The sequence below is a fragment of the Oryctolagus cuniculus genome, chromosome 18 (genome assembly GCF_964237555.1).
Source record: "Oryctolagus cuniculus chromosome 18, mOryCun1.1, whole genome shotgun sequence".
NCBI lineage: Eukaryota > Metazoa > Chordata > Mammalia > Lagomorpha > Leporidae > Oryctolagus > Oryctolagus cuniculus.
Window position 1 is genome coordinate 42,917,835 of NC_091449.1, and position 19,500 is coordinate 42,937,334.

General features: G+C 37.5%; 1 long non-coding RNA gene across 1 annotated transcript in view; it reads left to right on the forward strand.

Annotated features, from left to right (window-relative positions):
• Positions 1 to 1,667: 1,667 nt before the first annotated feature.
• LOC103348475 (uncharacterized) overlaps positions 1,668 to 19,500 on the forward strand; it is a 64,034-nt gene continuing 46,201 nt past the window's right edge. The window contains exon 1 of the long non-coding RNA XR_007919924.2: positions 1,668 to 1,910. This is a non-coding gene — a long non-coding RNA (uncharacterized lncRNA). The remainder of the gene's footprint in view (positions 1,911 to 19,500) is intronic.

A 19,500-nucleotide genomic window follows, 5' to 3' on the forward strand; every position in this document is an offset into this window, starting at 1 on the left:
ACTAGGTTAGAACATTGGCTTTGTTCTTTATGGGTGTAGAATGGCCACGTTGCTCTCAGATACCATGTTAGAAAGAGGGGGATGACAAGGCAGTGGGATTTTACTTTTAAGATTGTGTCTATACAAGAAGGGTGGGAGAGGAAAACACTCCCACAAAGACTTCCCTAAATGCCTCATTAGCCAGGAAAAACAATACATTCCCATCTTTAGGCCAATGAGTGAACAAGAAAAATGAGGTTGCCATAATGTCTACTTTTCAGAAAATTAATAGACTCTAGTGTAGTCATTTTTTTTTACAGGCGGAGTTAGACAGAGAGAGAGAGAGAAAGAGAGAGAAAGGTCTTCCTTTTTCTGTTGGTTCACCCCCAAGTGGCCACTGCGGCTGGCATGCTGCGCCAATCCGAAGCCAGGAGGCAGGCGCCTCCTCCTGGTCTCCCATGCAGGTGCAGGGCCCAAGCACTTGGGCCATCCTCCACTGCCTTCCCAGGCCACAGCAGAGAGCTGGACTGGAAGAGGAGAAACCGGGACAGAATCTGGCACCCCGACTGGGACTAGAACCCGGTGTGCCAGCGCCGCAGGTGGAGGATTAGCCAAGTGAGCTGCGGTGCCGGCCTAGTGTAGTCATTTTATTTTTATATTACAGTCTTCCAAAACAACTATCCTACATTCCTACCTCCGTTTGATCTAGTCTACTAAGCATCCCAATTTAATGTGCTTTAAAACTGAGTTTTTACTTTCTCCCTGTGTAAAACTATTCAACATTATTGGCATAGATCAATATATGGAAATATATGAAAAACTCAACTTTGTCACAGAATTCAAAGCTCTTGTTAATGATAGCAATTAAAAGCCAATCAAAGAAAAATGGTTCATCGTAGCACACCTGTGCATTTCTGGTATGACTCTTTTTGCCTTATAATTTTAGGCATATTTTGTTGTGGTTCAAACAAATTTTTTTGTTCTTAGTGTAGAACAAATAATAATGTATGATAAAAATTTATAGCAGTAGTTTTCATTTACTTTTCTATATTATAAGCACTTGTGTTAAACACTTTCCATTAATTCTCATTTTATCCTCTCAGCAAAGTATGAGGTGAATATTAGCGTCTCCATATTCCAGATGAGAAGACTACAGCCCACAGCCACTACGTAACTCAAAGCATAGACAGCCTGGCTATGACACTCATTTTTTAACTCTTCTTGTTTCTACCTGCAATGTTCTCTCCTTCCCAGGGCTAAATTATTCAAAGAAGTGGCTATCATTGAATAGCTTTCAGGTCCTACTCAGGTAAAGTGTGTAATGGACTCACAGGAATCCAGTTCTACACCTGTGCTTTTTTACCCTCTTAGTGCTTTTCACTGACAGAGATAATCCCTAGGTTCAATAATTTACCTTTGCTCTCTGTGAGGTTTCAAGGCACGGGAGTATTTCCTGCAAAGAGTACATTCAGTGGCATTTCCACAAAACCTGAAGTTCAAGCTCTATAAAAGATGCCACTGTGCAGCACAGGTCAATATCTATATTGTAAAATTATAGACCATCAATATTGCTGTGTTTGGAGCTTGTGACATTCTTCTCTTCTTCCTATTCCTTCATACCCACCCTTGCACAGTTCTAGAATCTTGCTAGAAGCTCCAAAAGGATGAGTCTAAAGAATGTACAAGGTCATCAGTGAGATCCCTCTCTAGTGAGAACTTGAGATTGACTGGACAGTTATTTTTCTCTAGCAACAACTTCCTGATGGTTGGGGTCTCTGGTCAGGCAAGACTCTCATCACTCCTTCATTGTTAGATACAAGCAAGGTATCAACGTTGTATGACTGGGATTCAGCGAACTTCCCTTTACTCTAGATCTCCACAATGGACACCTCTTTAAGTTGACTTAGCCTTGTGTTCAAGAGGCCTATATGGTATGTTCCTTATTAAATTACCTATTTATTGAAGAAATATCTAATGAGTAATAACTGCATGACTATCATCTGTATTGATACCAGAAATAAGCCTGTGAATTCAATAGAAAAATTCCAGCCAAAAAGCCTCCTGGAAGGAGAGGCTGTTTAGCAGCTGAGATGCCTGCATCCTGTATTGGAGTGCTTGCCTTCAATTTCCAGCTCCAGTCCTTGACTCCAGCCTCCTGACGCTGCAGATCTTGGGAGGCAGCAGATGATGGCTTGGGTAATTAGGTCCCTGTCACTCACATGGGAGACCTGGATTACATTCCTAGCTCCTGGCTGGAGCTTGCCCCACCCCCAGCAGTTTAGTCCATTTGGGTAGTGAATAGGAGCTCTCTGTTTTTGTGTCTCTCTATTTCTCAATGTATGTCTCCACCTTTCAAATTTGAAAAATAATTAAAACCTGGGATAGCAGTAGAAGATGGCCCAGGTCCTTGGGCCCCTGAACCCACTTGGGAGACCCAGAGGAGGCTCCTGGCTCCTGGCTCCTGGCTTCAGATTGGCACAGCTCCGGCAGTTGTGGCCAACTAGGGAGTGAACCATCGGATGGAAGACCTCTCTCTCTTCTCTCTCTCTCTGCCTCTCCTCTCTCTGTGTAGCTCTTTCAAGTAAAACAAATAAATCTTTAAAAAAATAGAAAAATCCCCATGGATCACATATTCTCTACCCAGTTTAGTTGTCATATTAAAATAATTGCTTCATAATGAAAATATTAAATACTATATTCTCTGTAAAAATATTCATATTTTACTTGCCTCATCTCACAGTGCCTCATTTAGTGGTGTTCTGGAATTGACTCATATTAGCTCATAAGATCCAATTATAAAAATTTCAGGAATTTTGCAAGTCAATTTTTAAAAGTAGTAATTATTTAATATACATATAAATCAAGAACTAAATTTATTATAACACAAATATACTAAAATTATTACTTCTTAATTATTTCATTACATTGCTGTCTCATCTATGCTCTGAGCTTTACTTACTTTACTTTCGCAGATTGTATGAGAATGGTGGAAACACTATATAGTGGTCTTTTACTACTTCCCAACTCCATGTTCAGTGATATCACATTACAGTAAGACATGTTGGGAAATTTATAGCATGAAAACCAGCAAATGCTATAAATCATGTCCTTTTGATATTCTGGGGAGAGAGTTAAATATTTACAAGCACATTGCTGGCCACATCCTGCTGTGATCCTTTTATTAACCTTCACAGCATTTATTTTTGGCATAACATATTCATTAATTCTTTCAGCCAACATTTGCTTGGTATATACTGAATATTAGGCACATGAATAAGAAAGAAGCTGAGGATTCAGAAATGAGGACAGTGTTGTCTTTGACCTCAAATCATTTAGAATCTAAAATGAGGCTGACAAATGCACAAATAATTATGCTACAGGGTAATGGATGTGATAATAGTAGCAAGTACTAGATAAGAAGAGCTAAAACAATGAAGTAATTAAGTGAGTCAGAAGGTTTGGGACTTGAAGGAAGAGAAGGTGTTTGTCAGGCAGAAGAGGCATTAAGGGCATAGCATACAGAAGGAAATGTTTACAAAAGATCCAAGGCTTGTACAGCTGGGTGAGTTTGCACATACTAATTGCTCAGTATGGCTAAAAATGCTTAGTGGGAATGGTGGTAGAGTAGAGAGGTATCCCAGGACCAGCTCACAAAAGACCGTGTTTTCATCATCTTTGAGGCTGATACAAGGCTTGGAGCATAAAATTAATCAATAAACATTTGCTGAGTAAGTGCTAAGAAATTTGCAGTTGCTTTCAGGGCAATGGGAGCTGCTAACCATTGTGCCTGCTATTTCAAATATTTGTCATAGGGAGCATTTTTAAAGGACTTATTAATTTGAGTGGCAGAGTTACAGACAGAGAGAGGGAGAGACACAGAGAGACACAGAGAGACACAGTCTTGCATCCACTGGTTCACTCACCAGATGGCCAGAATGGCCAGAGCTGGGCCAACCCAAAGTGAAGAGTCAGGAGCTTCTTCTGGGTCTCCCACGTGGCCGTGGGGGCCCAGGGACTGGGACCATCTCCCACTGCTTTCCCAGACTATTAGCAGAGAACTGGATTGGAAGTGGAGCAGCCAGGACTCAAACCTGTGCGGGATGCTGGTGCCACAGGCGGAGGCTTAACTTACTACACTACAGTGCCAGCCCCATAGAGAGCATTTTTAAAGGAAACGAGCAAACAAAAAAACAAAACAGGTAAATATGCCCTGATGGCAAAGCTTTTCTTTTAACATTTTTGCTTAACACCATACCTGAAAGCTATCTGGTATTCAGAGGATGTGAACTTCCATCCAACTTCTCTTCCTATGGCAATATTTTAAACAGATACTTCAACAAAACTGAACAATCAAAGAAAGGCCCTCCTGTGAGACAGGGGTCCTGAGAGTGAGAAAGACTGTTTGGAAATGTGTTATAGACTTTTCTGGACTGTTTAGTAAATGATTAGTCATGTTTCCATGAAAAGAACTGTGTGGGGATAATGACTTATGGTAATGTATTTTCTACCCAAATGAGAATTTTTGAGATTTGTTAAAACCTTCCATTGCTTCCATGCAAAGATAATCCTCTGAGAGACAAGGTCTCAATTAATACAAAATTTATTACAGCAGAAATGTGTAATTCCCCGTTAAGAGGCTGCTTGGCTCCTGGACCTGAGAGAGACTTGACTGAGAGTATTAACCTATTTGAAGAAAGGATATGGAGAATCTACAGCAGTTTGGTTAGCAATGAGAGTTTTGGAAAAGGAGAGTGAGTTAAAAAGCAGTTAGTATTGTTCAATATTATCTGGTTAAGCTCCAGTAATGGTAGAGGGTGAATTGACAGCAGTGCCTAAGTGTAGTAAATGAGTAGGTCTATCCAAATTTTCCAAAGGAAAATTCTCTTTGCTCTGGATCAGAGTACCTTCTTCTGATTCTCATCTGGCTAATAACATAGTCTATCCTCCAACAGGGAAAAATCCAACTCAACTAGAATTTAATTAAATTCACCCAAAGTGTCAGGCACTATTTGAGAAGAAATTATATTACCGTATTTGTTTAAGAATATTCTATTGCAATGGACAATTAAATGTCTCATTGTGCATGAAAAAATTGTGCTGATTATTTATTCATTGATCATGAGCTTGATGACTATGAGCTGCCATTTCAACTTCCTGCTACCCTCTCAACACACACAGACATCGAATTGCTGTTTTATGAGTTGACAAAGGCATTGCTGAGCCTGCAAGACCAGATTTGACCATGAGCTGTGGGAATAAATGTAATCCTAGTGAAGGCTGTTGGAAGGAAGCCAGCTGGCCTTTCCTGGTGACCCTCCTCTGCATCAAACAATATCTTTCTCATGGAAGTTTTACGGTTTTTCACAAATTAGAGATTGGATAAAACAGGATGGTAAATTTCATTGAAAATATGTTGCTGTCAGGACAGTTCCTAGTAGCTTCAAATCCTATAATATCTGGCATTTTATTTTGATTCTTCCTTGCTATTTCTTTTTCTTCAAAGTAAGTTCTGAAAAGCATCCAAGAGATGATCTGTATAGATTCCACTCTATCAATCACCTTTGTAGAAGTTTGTCTTAGAAGTTCTTCTTCCTGATGTTCACCTCATTGACTCTTCCACCAAGATTTCAGTTCTGTTCAGTGTTTTCATTCTCAGAGAATCCATTCCTGTCTCTCTAACACAGCACCTTTCAACATGTTTTATCACCTCATCCTGTCTTACTTTTCTTTATAATGCTTATACAACATAATGCTTGAAAATAATAGTTATTTCTTTTCTGTTTCTTCTCTGAGAAAGTAAGCCCTTTCAGCACATGGATATTTATTAGTTTATGTTTCAAACCCCAGTGTGTACAGTCATATTTTGGAACTGCTTATTTTGGTTATTCAGGTTAATTTAGAGTTATATTACCTGAATCAAATTTCCAATTTACCCATTTTTAAGAAATGTTTATTTATTTGAGAGGTAGAGTTACAAAAGGGAGAAGGAGAGACAGAGAGAGGTTGTCCATCTGCTGGTTCACTCCCCAAGTGGCTGCAATAGCTGCAACTGAGCTGATCTGAAGCCAGGATCCAGGAGCTTCTTCTGAGTCTCCCAAGCAGGTTCAGGGCCCAAACATTTGGGCCATCTTCAACTGCTTTCCCAGGCCATAGGAGAGAGCTGGATTGGAAGAGGAACAGCCAGGACACCAACCTGAGTCTATAAGGGATGCTTGCACTGCAGGTGGAGGCTTAGCCTACTATGCTACAGTACCAGCCCCAACTTACCCATTTTTATAAAGATTTCCATCTAAATTACTAAAAGGAAATTGTACATTTCTTCTCTGAAAGCACTGAGTACAATAAGAAGTCTGGGCCGGGGCCGCGGCTCAATAGGCTAATCCTCCACCTGCGGAGCAGGCACACCAGGTTCTAGTCCCGGTCGGGGGGCCGGATTCTGTCCCCGTTGCTCCTCTTCCAATCCAGCTCTCTGCTGTGGCCCGGAAAGGCAGTGGAGGATGGCCCAAGTCCTTGGGCCCTACACCCGCATGGGAGACCAGGAGAAGCACCTGGCTCCTGGCTTCGGATCGGCGTGGTGCACCGGCCGCAGCAGCCATTGGGGGGTGAACCAGCAGAAAAGGAAGACCTTTCTCTCTGTCACTCTCTCTCACTGTCCACTCTGCCTGTAAAAAATAAAAATAAAAAAATTTAAAAAAAGAAGTCTGAACTATGAGGCAGACACCTTCACTCTATTTTCATGTATAAATCTTACACAATAATTTGCAATGTTTTATAGAATATTCCTGTATACATCTGGGTGTGCCATTTTTCCACTCTAGAATTTCTAGTTTTCTCACTTTTTCTTCCTGATTCCCAGATTCATTGTGAAAAATAAAATGCAGTAGCATCTATAAAACACTTTCAGGGTTTTAAAATACAATGTTACTTGTATATTATCATCACTATTTTTGAACTAAACTGGATTAAACACTTGACAGCTAAGATTTGTCTTAAAGGACATTATGTAGTCCCTTTATCTTAGTTATATATAATCCAGGACCTCCAAAGTTAATCAATAAGCTTTTTTTCTCCTAGTATGTGCCTATTGTGTACCCTTCAAACCTGAGAAATACATATGAAGTCATGACAAGCCCATGCAATCGGCTGATAATAAGTTTTAAGTGTGAATCCCTTATGTGAAATAGCATCCTTACCTCTTTATGTGGAGAATTATTTCTCAGCCTTGAAGATTTCCTGCCAGGTGTTTATTACAGCTCCATGCTAGTTCCAACCCTGAGACAAGAGATGCAAATTGAAGTATTTATGTCATTGGTTTGCAGGGCAGCCCACAGAGAAAAAAGAATGTGTTTGTAAACTCTGAACATAGGTGGACATTTTTGAAAGCCTCCAAATCTGACAGAATGATTTCCAACAAAGAATGCAGTATTGTTTATTATAACTTTGAGTGGCAGCCTAATATATTAAATCAGTTCAGAAGATTGTAAAATGCATTAGCATTAGCAATTTAATACCTTCAACAAATTTAACTGTCACTCAGGAGCATATCTACCCTTGTTGTTAAAAAAGCAAAACAAACAAAATAGCCAAAAATCAAAATCATTTCTTGATGGACAATAATGTTCAAGGACACAAAAGCTTTTCCAGTGAACATAACCACACACAGGAAAGGCATGCTGCATTTAGCAAAATTAAGTGACATTAAATTAAGATAGACGTTTGGCTATGGCTGTACAACTTCAATCCTTAAAAAAGTTTGACAAAATAATGAACAGGACACCACCTACCACCTAGGAAATATTGCTCATGAAGATGCAGGAGCAATGTCTCTCTATCAGAAAGTAGACTTCTTGAGTCCATAGTCGCCTGTCAGTGTTGTCCTTTTATTGATCAAAAAGTTTATGAAGTATTCCTGATAGTACAGTCAGTTTTACTGCCCTGATGTTAACTGAAAAAAAGAACATGAGACATCACATAAAATGTATTTAAAATTTAGCAAATTATTATTGGAAGCCTATGCAAGACATCATTATCATGAGTACTGTTTGCCAGTCATCAAATTAAGTGCTTAATCTCAGGGCCAGAGCTGGGGCATAACAGGTAAAATGCCATCTGCGGTGCCAGCATCCCACATGCGCAGCCAATTTGAGTTTCAGCTGCTCCACTTCTGATTCTGCTCCCTGCTAAAGCACGTGGGAAAGTAGTGGAAGATGATGCAAATCCTTGAGCCTGGAATCCATGTGGGATATCCAGAAGAAGCTCTTGGCTCCTGGCTTAAGACTGGCCACATAGCTTTGCTTGTTGCAGCTATCTGTTGAATGAAACAGCAGATGGAAATCTCTGTCTCTGTCTCTGTCTCTCTTTCTCTGTAACGCTCCCCTTCAAATAAAAAAAGAACTTAAAAAAAGTACTTAATCTATCCTATACTATTTCACTGGAATCTTTCAAACAAGTTTGTGAGATTATAATTATTTTTTTCTGTAATGATGTCCATAAAGTGGAAATAACCTGCTTAAGAGTCTCCAGATCATAAATGACTGGGCCAGGCTTGGGCAAGAAGTCTTTTGATTGTCACTGGTATTTTAGGTTGGTCATAGGCTTTTCAGTTACAAAGTGTATATTTTAGAATTTTTAGGTAAAATGTATGAGCTCACATTGATACTTCCAAATCAGTTACACTTAGATTCATTCACCTTCTATCACATGGCTGCTCAATCATAATGAAAACTGAATTAACAACCAAGTTACTGATTTTCTTTATACTGTGTCTTATATAACAATACCAATAATATCATGAGAAATATGATTACCGAAAAGAGTAGTATAGTTCTTTTAACCATTATTTACAATCTGTTCTTTATATCCAAAGGGGATATGAAGAAAAGTTACTACTTTGACATTATTTGGAACAAGCCCTATCTATGCAGTTATACTGAAATCTCCATACATAATAAGATAATTTCATGCCACTTTTAATTATTAGAAGTTGCTTTTGATTTTTGTAAAATAATTATATAAAATCTGTATTTTGGTCCAAATTTAAATCTACTAAGCAAGTTATATACATAAAAGTCTGGCTTCTAATCCTGTGTCCTCCATCCTCTCCCCTCCTTTGCTTAAAGATTTATTTTACAGTTTATTCTTCCATTGCTTTTTTTTCTTGAGATGAAATAAAATGTATGTGTGAGGTTGTAGCATACTAAACATACACTCTCTTTTATGATTGGTGTTTCACTTAACAATGAATCTTACAGAATATCCCATTGTTGCTTAGAGTCATAGTCTTAATTTCTGTCTACAGGTGCATAGTATACTATATTCCAGTCTCCTATTTATTTATTTGCTGCAACTAATAGCCTTGTTTATATGTCTTTTTAATATGTCACCACTGTATCTTTGGGATAGATTCCTAGAAATATAATTGTTTCATCAAATAGTAAATGAATATGTAATTTTGTCTAGGTATTGCCAAATTTCCTTCCCCTAGAGTTCTAGCATTTGCATTCCCATCAGCAATGTATGAGAAATCTATTTCCCCACAGCTTTGTCACAGAGTATGTTGTCAAGCTTCTGGAACTTTGCCAATCTGATAGGTGAGAAAAGTTATTCTAGCAAAGTGTTAATTTGCATTTCTTTCTCCATGTGTACAGTTGAGCATCTTTTCAAATGATTGAGAGGCATTTGTGGTTTTTTATTTGCACTGTCCAACTTTTCTGTGAAGTGTTTTATACTTTTTCTCTCTATTGTTTTTAAAAATTTGTATTTATTTATTTATATTTAATTGAAAACTAGAAAGAGAGGGAAAACAAGGAAGAGAGATGGAGAGAGAGAGAAAGAGAGAGAGAAAATGAATGAGAACAAGCACACTTCTGTCCATTGGTTCGCTCTGCAAATGCCCACATAGACAGGGCTGGGCCAAGTTAAATCTAGGAGCCAGGAACTCAATTCTTATCTCCTACTGGAGTGGCAGGAATACAAATTCTTGAGCTATTACCTACTGCCTTCTAAGATGCACTTTAGTGGGAATATGAAATGGAGAGCAGAAATGGGACGTAACCCTGCCATTCCAATATGAGATTTGAGTCCTAATCTGTGTTTAACCATGGTGCCAAACCCATCCATTCCTTTTTATTTGTAAGGTGCTGCTTACATATATGAAATATCAATCCCTTGTGATATAAATGCTAGTTTTGTTCACTTTGTCTTTTTTTTACTTTGCTTGTCTCATTACATTTTAATTAATCAAATTGATCAGGCATCTCATTAAAATTGATTTATTTTCTCTAATAAAACTGGTATCTTAATTTCTTGGGGCTTGTTTAAGAATTTTTTACAGTTCCTTCCTGAATACCATTATGCACATGGATTCTGGTTGCTTTGTGTCCATTTTCAGTAGAAATGAGCTGAGGTTTACTGATTGCTTTCCACTTCAGTCACTGTGTTTCTATAGACTTAATTTTTAAAAAAGTTTACACTATCTTCTCTGGTTTTCCATTCCATGATTGGCATCTGACCATTTAAGGGTTTGCTGCAAGTTATTCAGTCTTTCCGAAGAATGTACTGTTGTTTTGAAGCTACAACCAATAATTTTGCCATAAAGACAGATGTGATGTCATGTGAAAGATTACTATCTAGGAGGCTCATGCTGCTGAACAAGGCTTAACAGAGTCTGTATGTGTCACCTTTGGGGAGGAAGTGATGCAACTAATTCTGAGCAAAGCATCATCCTCTATATTTTATTCTCTCTTGACTGGGTTTATTTTTTGTTAATTATCTTTGTAATGTCATACTCTCAGGGCACCATGTTTCAAATTTTGTTTTTCCTTTGCAAGTAAATTTTTGCATTTGGAATTAAGTATGTACAGTATGAAAGCACTATTAATTTACTACTTATAGACAAATATACACATAGTTACCTTCTATAAAAATATTTTATAAAACTATTGAAATACTTGCATCATTAATTGTTTCCAAATAAAATACTTATACACACTTGAACAACATAAACTTCTCAACCCCCTATCTATGCTACCATCTAAGTAAGAGAACCTGCAATTTTGTTTGAGAGACAGGCAAATAAACATTCTTGTTTTAGTATATGGTTTAATATGCGTCAACAGGAAAATGCAAAGGGACATTCACTATCTTAGACATTTTTAAAATCGTCTTTTTTCCTTAGAAGGGGGAGGGGGAAGATATATTTCATCTTCTGATTCATTTCACAAATGCCTGAAACAGCCAGGATTGAGCCAGACCAAAGCCAGGAGCCTGGAACCCAATCTGGGTGTCCCACATGGGTGGCAGAGACCCAAGTACTTGAGCCATCACCTGCTGCCTTCCAGAGTGTGCATGAGTCAGGAACTAGAATCGTTAGTGTAGTCAAGACTTGTTCTAAAGACTCTGATATGGGGTGTGAGTATCCAAGTGGTGGCTTAACCACTGAGTCCAAAACTTACTCCTAGTTAATTTTTGATTTTGTAGTTGGCAAAACTGGTTTTAATTTTTATTCTGATAATATTGATAAAAAAGCACAAAGGTAATGTACATCCTAAAATTAATTCTGCAATAAGTAAGAAAAAGGAATTGGGGGTTGGGTTCCTTTGTAGATTTAAAGAGTGTCATCAAATTTTGGTCTCAAAAAGTTTCAATGTAAAATTGGTATTTTTTTACTAGTTTTTAAGTTTAATTCAGTGTTCCTTTTTCTTTTTAAAACTATTTATTTATTTATTTGAAAGGCTTAGAGAGAGACAGGACAGATAATGAATCTGCTGGCTCACTCTGCAAAGGTCTGAGAGGGCTGGGCTGTTCAAAGTCCAAACCAGGAGCCAGGAACTACATCCAGGTATCCCAGTGGGTGGCAGGGGCCCATATGGGATGCAAGTGCTACAAGTGGTGGCTTAATCTGCTGTACCACAACACAGGCTAATTCAACATTTCACTTAATTTTAGCCAAAAGGTTGAGAAGTGTTAATTCAGCTTTTCAATATCAGGTTAATTGGTAATCAAAATTTCACAGGAAATTACACAAATTTCACTAATACAATCATGTGCACTTTTGAAGAAGTAACATGTCTTTTGTTCACTATTTCATATCCAATGTTTTGCACAATAGCTGTTTTGTTAGAAGTGCTCAGTTGAGCCCAAGGAATTAAATGATTTATTATTACTGATATTGTCACGTTTTAAAAACCTGTTCTTTGGGCTGTATTAATGTACCTGTTCAATTTCCTCTGTTCTGAGCCTCAGAACGTCATAGGACAAAACTTTTGCTTAATCTTTTGAGGCTTTCTAGTCCTAGACTTTACTTTTATTTTTGTTTTAAAGATATACTTATTGATTTGAAAGGCAAAGTTAAAGAGAGAGGGAAGGAGAGACACACTGACCTTCCATTTGGTGATTCACTCCCCAGATGCCCAACAATGGCCAGGACAGGCCCATGCTGAAGCCAGCAACTCCATCTGAGACCCCCACATGGGTGGCAGGGGCCCAGGCACTAGGGCCATCTCCTGTGCTTTCTCAGGGAGCTGGATCAGAAGTGGAGCAGCCAGGACTTGAGCCTGTGTCCATATGGAATGCTGACAACACAGGTGGTGGCTTAACCAGTTATGCCACAACGCTGACCCAGAGTCCTAGACTTTAGATGACCATTTCTGCCCCTGGAAATCTCACCCTAATGTTAGTACCATGACCAGAAGCCCTACTAGGTTTACCCATACAACACTTCAGAGAATGTCAGAAAAATCTTGATAGCTAGGAAGAACTACAAGGAATATCCATCCACAAACCAGAAAATCCTCTGCTGGTCTTAGTTGTTCTGTGTTGTGTTTCTTCCCTCAAGTCGTGAAGGCCTTTTTAAATAGAGGTAAATGATACTACTTAACTTATAGTGAAATGTATTGATTTTTTTCTCTGCTTCCTCAAAGGTGACCTCCAGGCAATTGTAGACTCTAAATTATAGCAAGGCAAACAGATATTATGGAATTAACTCAGAAGTTTGAAATCCCACCTCCCTTTACAGTCCATTAAATACTCTATTTTTAATTGAAGTTATAATATTTATTTTCACATTCTCACCTGTTTGGGTATGCTACATTTCTTTGGTAATTTCTCTAGAGATTTAGGCTTGGAATATTTTTTTTTTCTTTCCAATATCTTTAGTGTATTTGTCCTTTTATTCAAGTGTGTTTGGAAGCTGTCTAAAATCTACTTTTTAAAATTTGGAATAAGCTTTTGGAGAAAGTGGAAAATAGTTCATATGGAAAAGACACTATAAACTTATTTATTCATTGATTTGAAAGGCAAAGAGGGTTGGGAGGAGGAGGGAGGGAGGGAGGGAGGGAAGGAGGGAGAGAGAGAGAGAGAGAGATTAACCATCTCTGGTTCACTCCCCAGATACCTACAATGGCCAGGACTGGGTTAGGCAAGGTGAGGGAACTCAGTTCAGGTTTCCTTCATGGTAACAGGGACCCAGCCACTTGAACCATCGCCTGCTGCCTTCCAGAGTGCACTATTCCAACAGGAAGCTGGAATAGGTAGCAGAACTGGAACTCAAATCCAGTCATCTGGTATGGAATGCAGGCATATTAGACTCTAAGGCCAAATGCCTAACCTAGATTTCATTACTAAAGAGAGGCAAACAAACCAAGGTCGCTGCTTGTTCAGTACATGAGATACATAAACCCTTGTCGTAGCGAGGAAAGCTAGTACAAATAAAATATCTGATCCTAAGACTTGAGTCACACAACTGAATTGTTTGGGTTCACTTGTTCTCACAATTAAAGTGATCAAAATAAAATGCTCATTCAGATCATTGTAAGGAAAAATAAAATAAAGAGTAAATTACTATTTGTAGAATGGAATATACACTTATGCTAATATTAGATCTGGTAATTAATTTTTACTTGCAACAGCAACTCAAGTCAGGAATTTTGTTTTTATGTATCTTTTCATCTTTTAAGTTTTATGATTTTTGACTAAAAACAAAAAATATTTTAGTTTTTGAGTAATGCAAAAATATGTAAGCCATTGATTTAATCAATTTTAAGCTAAGAGTCAGGAAACATGTTGTAATTCTGAATGGTGCTAACTTAGTTTAAAGGATATTGCTCATTTATTTAGTAACTGTTTCTTTAGTTTCTGGTATAAGCTAAAATCTACCTGTTGTTCTCTAGCACTTATAATTCAATGTGGAGAAGATAGTAACAACTTCTACTCTTAAAGTTCTAAACCTTAGCAACCTCTTCATTAGTAAAAGAGCTGTATAATTGTCATCCAGATAGTTATATATGTCCTCTAGTCTTTAATATGAATTTGTATTGAATGTCTCATTTATTTCTTAGTAATTGACATTCAAATGCTTTATACATAAGCTTTACTATATAAAATTCTAGGTTGTTGGCTGGGGATAAGATAAGTGGAATATAAATAATAAAGAGCGTAAATTGGCCAAAGAGTCCCTCCTGGTAATTTAGAAGTAGTGTCAAATTTCTTGATTTTTTTGCTACTTTCATATTTCCAGAACATTCCTAATAAGAAATTTCATTCATACTGATCTAGTGCTATCCTTGTTTTCTTGTGTGTAATTGAACTTACTGAAGTAACTGACTCTTATATTAGATACATCACTTAAAATGCTGTGCTCCTTGGAGAGTTGCCCATGCAGCTATGTAGATTAGCTTAGAAATTTCTTGTTTTTCTTTTTTTATTGGCATAATTATGACTTTCATTTTTGACAGAATTAATAGAAAAGAGATCACTGAAAGACTCATTATATGTGGTGAATAAGTGAAGCAATTAATATTTTTTATAGATGAAATTTATAGTTTCCACATGCTTTGATTCTATAATATTTCAATATATAGCTTATTAACGTTTTTCAATGGATTCATTAGGGTGATTTAAATTAAAGAGCACTGATGTATCTGTTTCACAGCTTGTGTCTGAATGTTTAATCCAGATACTTGAGAAATTTGAATAAAGATAACAGAAGTCTAGTTTCAAAGCGAGTGTTTAAAGTAAGCCTCTTTGGGAATAAAAATTTTTAAAAGACTATTAAATATGTCAATTATAAATAAATTCCAACTATGGTGAGGATGATGAATATGCATATATTTAAAATAATATTTTCAAATATTTCTACCTGAAAATAAATGTACTGATATCAGGAATTTGCTATGTGGTAAGGAGTGCTGAAAAGTGAGGCTTCTTTCTAGGGATTGATTCAATCATTGTTCATAAGAAAATCATGAGAGCTTTCCTAGCCTAAATTTTCATTGTAAAATTAGCATTTAGTAAAATATTACAATTCCTGTCCAGCTCTTTCAGTGCATGAGTCGACAATTATCAGATTGAAGGTTTAGTAAAAGCTATAGTGGGAAACTCACATTTAAAAGCTATCTATTTTGAGAATAATATATGGAATAATAGACCATCAATGCCATTTGAAAAAGGCCAAAATAATTATGGCAGGTTGCAGAAGTAACAATAAATTCTTGTCCTATCTGTAGTAATGCCTTTGCAGTGTGCCTTCCTAGAACCTAGTTGAAAAGATTGTGTCTATGTTCCAATCTCTTGAAATGGTCTGCCTGTGTGACTTCCTCTGTGGAGCCAAATTAAGAAGAAGCAGTGTTATACTAGTGGGAAGTTGAAACCCAAAGAGGCTTGGAAAACTTCTGTTCTATTTTTGAATCCTAAGAACAAGGCTAGGCTCTGGCATGGATGAATGGCCATATGGATCATACAATAATTATTCTCAGCAGTGGAAGCAAGCTCAACCAAAATTGGCATAGATGGCCTAGCAGCTGACTCAGCTGCCTGACTGAATGCAGCTTGTACCAGAAGGACTACCTAGCTTAAGAAAACCAAAATCCCAACCCACCAAATAATGAGCTGAATTTATATTTTAAATATACCACTATGTTTTGGGATGTTTTGTTATGCAGCAAAAACTAACTGATGCAACTACAAAGTCTTAATTTCTCCAGACGAAAATAGTAATTATTGTAACACAGATGCAAATACTAATTCAAAATAAATTCCACTCCCATAATTTTGTATTCTAATAACTGTTGTGAGGAATGAACACAAGAAACAGCTTCATGGAGTAGAACAGTGGTACAATTCTATAAGAATGGAGCAGGAATCAAGAGAAAAGAGGAGGACTGCATGCTGATAAATCTTTAAAAATTTATATTGTATACTTCAACATTTCTGAAGTAGATTTTAAAAGTTTTTCATCACAAAAAGTGATAAGTAGGCTAGGTGATGAATGTATTGTTTAACTTTATTTAATAATTTCATAATGTAAACATATCAAAATATTACTTATCTCCCATAAATATATATGTTTGCTATTTATTAAATAAGTTTAAAGAATCAAGAACTAGAAAATGAAATTGCTACTCTTGGGCCAAATTATTTTATTCCTATGCTAGAAAATATTCATTTATTGGGACAAAAAAGCAACCCCTAGGATGCTCTTAAATCATTTCTTTCTCGTTTTAGCCCTTCTGAGTTTTATTTCCAACAGTTCTCTTAGATGATTTGTTAAACATTTGGGTGTGCATTTTTAAGTTCTTATATGGAAAATACAATTTATTTTGAATTTTTGTTGCTTTTGTAATTACAAAGAGAACTTATATCTCTGTTAGTACATTTCCATTTCGTCAACATGACTTGACAGGTACTATCATGCTGCAAAGCTATATAACAGACTGAATACAATTATAAAAAGCAAAATGTCTTTTGACATATCAGTGAGAAAGCATTCCATGAAGCAAGCTGAAATTACATATTTTATATAGCCAATATGGAATCTAGGTTTTTTAAGTCAACTCCATTTTTAATAGCTGTCCTATTATACTCACTAACATACGTCATGATTGTCAGACAATGCATTCTATTTTCATTTAGAAAGATGTACCCATCCTGATTTGATTATAACATCAGGATGAATGCATCTTAAAAATGGAGGTGTTCTTAGAGGCATTAGTCAGGGTTCTCCAGAGAAGTAGAACTAATAGGAGGCCGGCGCCGCAGCTCACTAGGCTAATCCTCCACCTTGCGGTGTGGGCACACCAGGTTCTGGTCTCAGTCGGGGCACTGGATTCTGTCCTGGTTGCCCCTCTTCCAGGCCAGCTCTCTGCTATGGCCCGGGAGTGCAGTGGAGGATGGCCCAAGTGCTTGGGCCCTGCACCCGCATGGGAGACCAGGAGAAGCACCTAGCTCCTGGCTTCAGATCAGTGCAGTGCGCCGGCTGCAGCGCACCGCCTGCGACGGCCATTGGAGGGTGACCCAATGGCAAAGGAAGACCTTTCTCTCTTCTCTCTCTCTCTCACTGTCCACTCTGCCTGTCCAAATAATAATAATAATAATAATAGGAAGTATGAGTATGAGAATCAGTTGTAGAAGCTGTAAAGTCCCTTGGTCTGCTCTTCATTGGCTGGAGACCCAGAGAAAGTGGTGGAGTAATTTAGTACACCTCCAAGTGCTTGAGAACTAGAGTGAGTGCTGATGTAAGTCCCATGATTTGAAGTCCTGCAAACCAGGGACTCTGATATCTGAGGGCGGGAGAAGATTGACATCCAAGCTCAAGAAGGGAGAGGGAATTCTCTTGCCTCTACCTTTTATTCAAATGGTTCCTTATATAATTGGATGAAGCCCACCCACACTGGTGAGGGAAATCCTTACTCAGTTTACAGCTGAAACACTCGTATCTTCTGAAAACACCCTCATAGTCACACAGCAAACTAATATTTTATTTACTACATGGACATCCCTCAGCTTACTGGAGTTAACATGAATGAACCATCACACATCCGTTCCTTATTATACCCTGTCAGGGGACTGAATGCCACCACTGCATGGGGAGTCAGTTTGGAGGGTTTGTGAAAGTAGAGAGAGGAAGGCAGAAGACAAGAGTGGAGAGGTTTCTAAGGTTAAAAAGATTAGAAGAAAAATATAAATACATCTGAGAAGCAGTGTCCATGGAGACAGGCTCAAAGTAGAAAGGGAGTACAGACAAGAATGAAGAAGACAGAAGTGGAGATAAAGAATGTAGCACATTCTTCATGAATGTTGGATTATAAAAGTGAACATCAGGTTATTAGAAAGCTGAAAGAGAAGGTGGTTCCTTTGGTTTGGCTATTTTTAAAGATGGAAACTGTCACTGTCTTCATAAACTGATGAAACGTTACTGTGGAGAGAGAAAATTAAATGATCCAGGAGGAAAAGGGGGGCATTTGGCAACAAAGCTGTCGATGAGATGACAGCAGAGAGGCTCCGGAATTACAGACGTGGCTGAGAATTCTGCCAGCTCACTGAGCCATCTGTAGGACTGCACGGGCTCTCAAAGGGGCCTTTAAACTGGGACTCCAAGAACATTATGCAGTCACATCCTAGTGGACAAAATATTCTATTAAAAATAGTATCACCAGGAAGAATACATAAGAGTTATTTCTATCTACATGTCCCTCAAATTTTCCTTTATAATTTCTTTTCAAATGTTACATTTTCTGTATTCTAAAAAGCTGCTTTTTAAGTTGAAAAAGGTTTTTAAAATATTTTTAATCTAAAAAGCTTTTTTGTGTTATTGAATACTTTCAGGTTGTGGCTATAACTAATCATTAGCTTCAGGTTTTTTTTTTTTTTAATCATCAAAAGTATAGTGAATCCAAGGAAGAAGAAAAGGTGGAATCTGAAAATCAAGTGTCCTTTTGATACCAATTATGAAAGGTGTTTTTTACATTTTTGAAAATATGAATTGTTATTACCCATCCTCTTGCAGTTGATATTTTTGCTCCACAAGATACCTGCTATTCTTGGACACAGCACAAACATTTTATCAGCTATTTGAACATTATGAATAAAAATAACTGATTCTGTCTGAACACATTTAATTTGATTTTCATTCTCCATCTCCATTTTCCAAAAGCTGTAACAATTTTTGTTTTAAAGTTTCATCTATATTTTTTGCTAATCTGCTAAGAGTGAATCACATTCTTAATTTATTTGCCTTTTTTATACTTCAGCTTTGAAACTCATGTTACAATCTAGAAAAATGGTTATGACAACCAAGTTTGAAGTTTTAATAAGAGAATATTTGAGAGTGTCAGTTAATATCCCTGACAGTGGGACATTCATTGAATGAGATAAGAGGAAGTTTGAGGATAAGGAAGAGACCCTTTAAGGCTAGTGACTCTGAGCATCGGAATATTTAGATATGTATTTTGACCTTGAAAAATGTTTTTATATATACCCCACGGATCAAACATTATTCCTTGAGTGGCAAAATGTCAGAACTAAAAGGAAGCTTAGAGATCACGTATCTTCTTTAGGAAATGAGAAAACTGAGGTTTGAGGACTTTGCCAAGGTCATACATACGGATCAGGTTGATTCTCCAGAAAGCAGTGTTTGACAAAGAAACGATGGTGCCCATGTCAGCAGCTAGGGTGAAACCTGTCCATGAAAGGCCTTCCCATCACACATAAAGGATGTGATAGAGACACAGCATGCCCAAGTGAGTC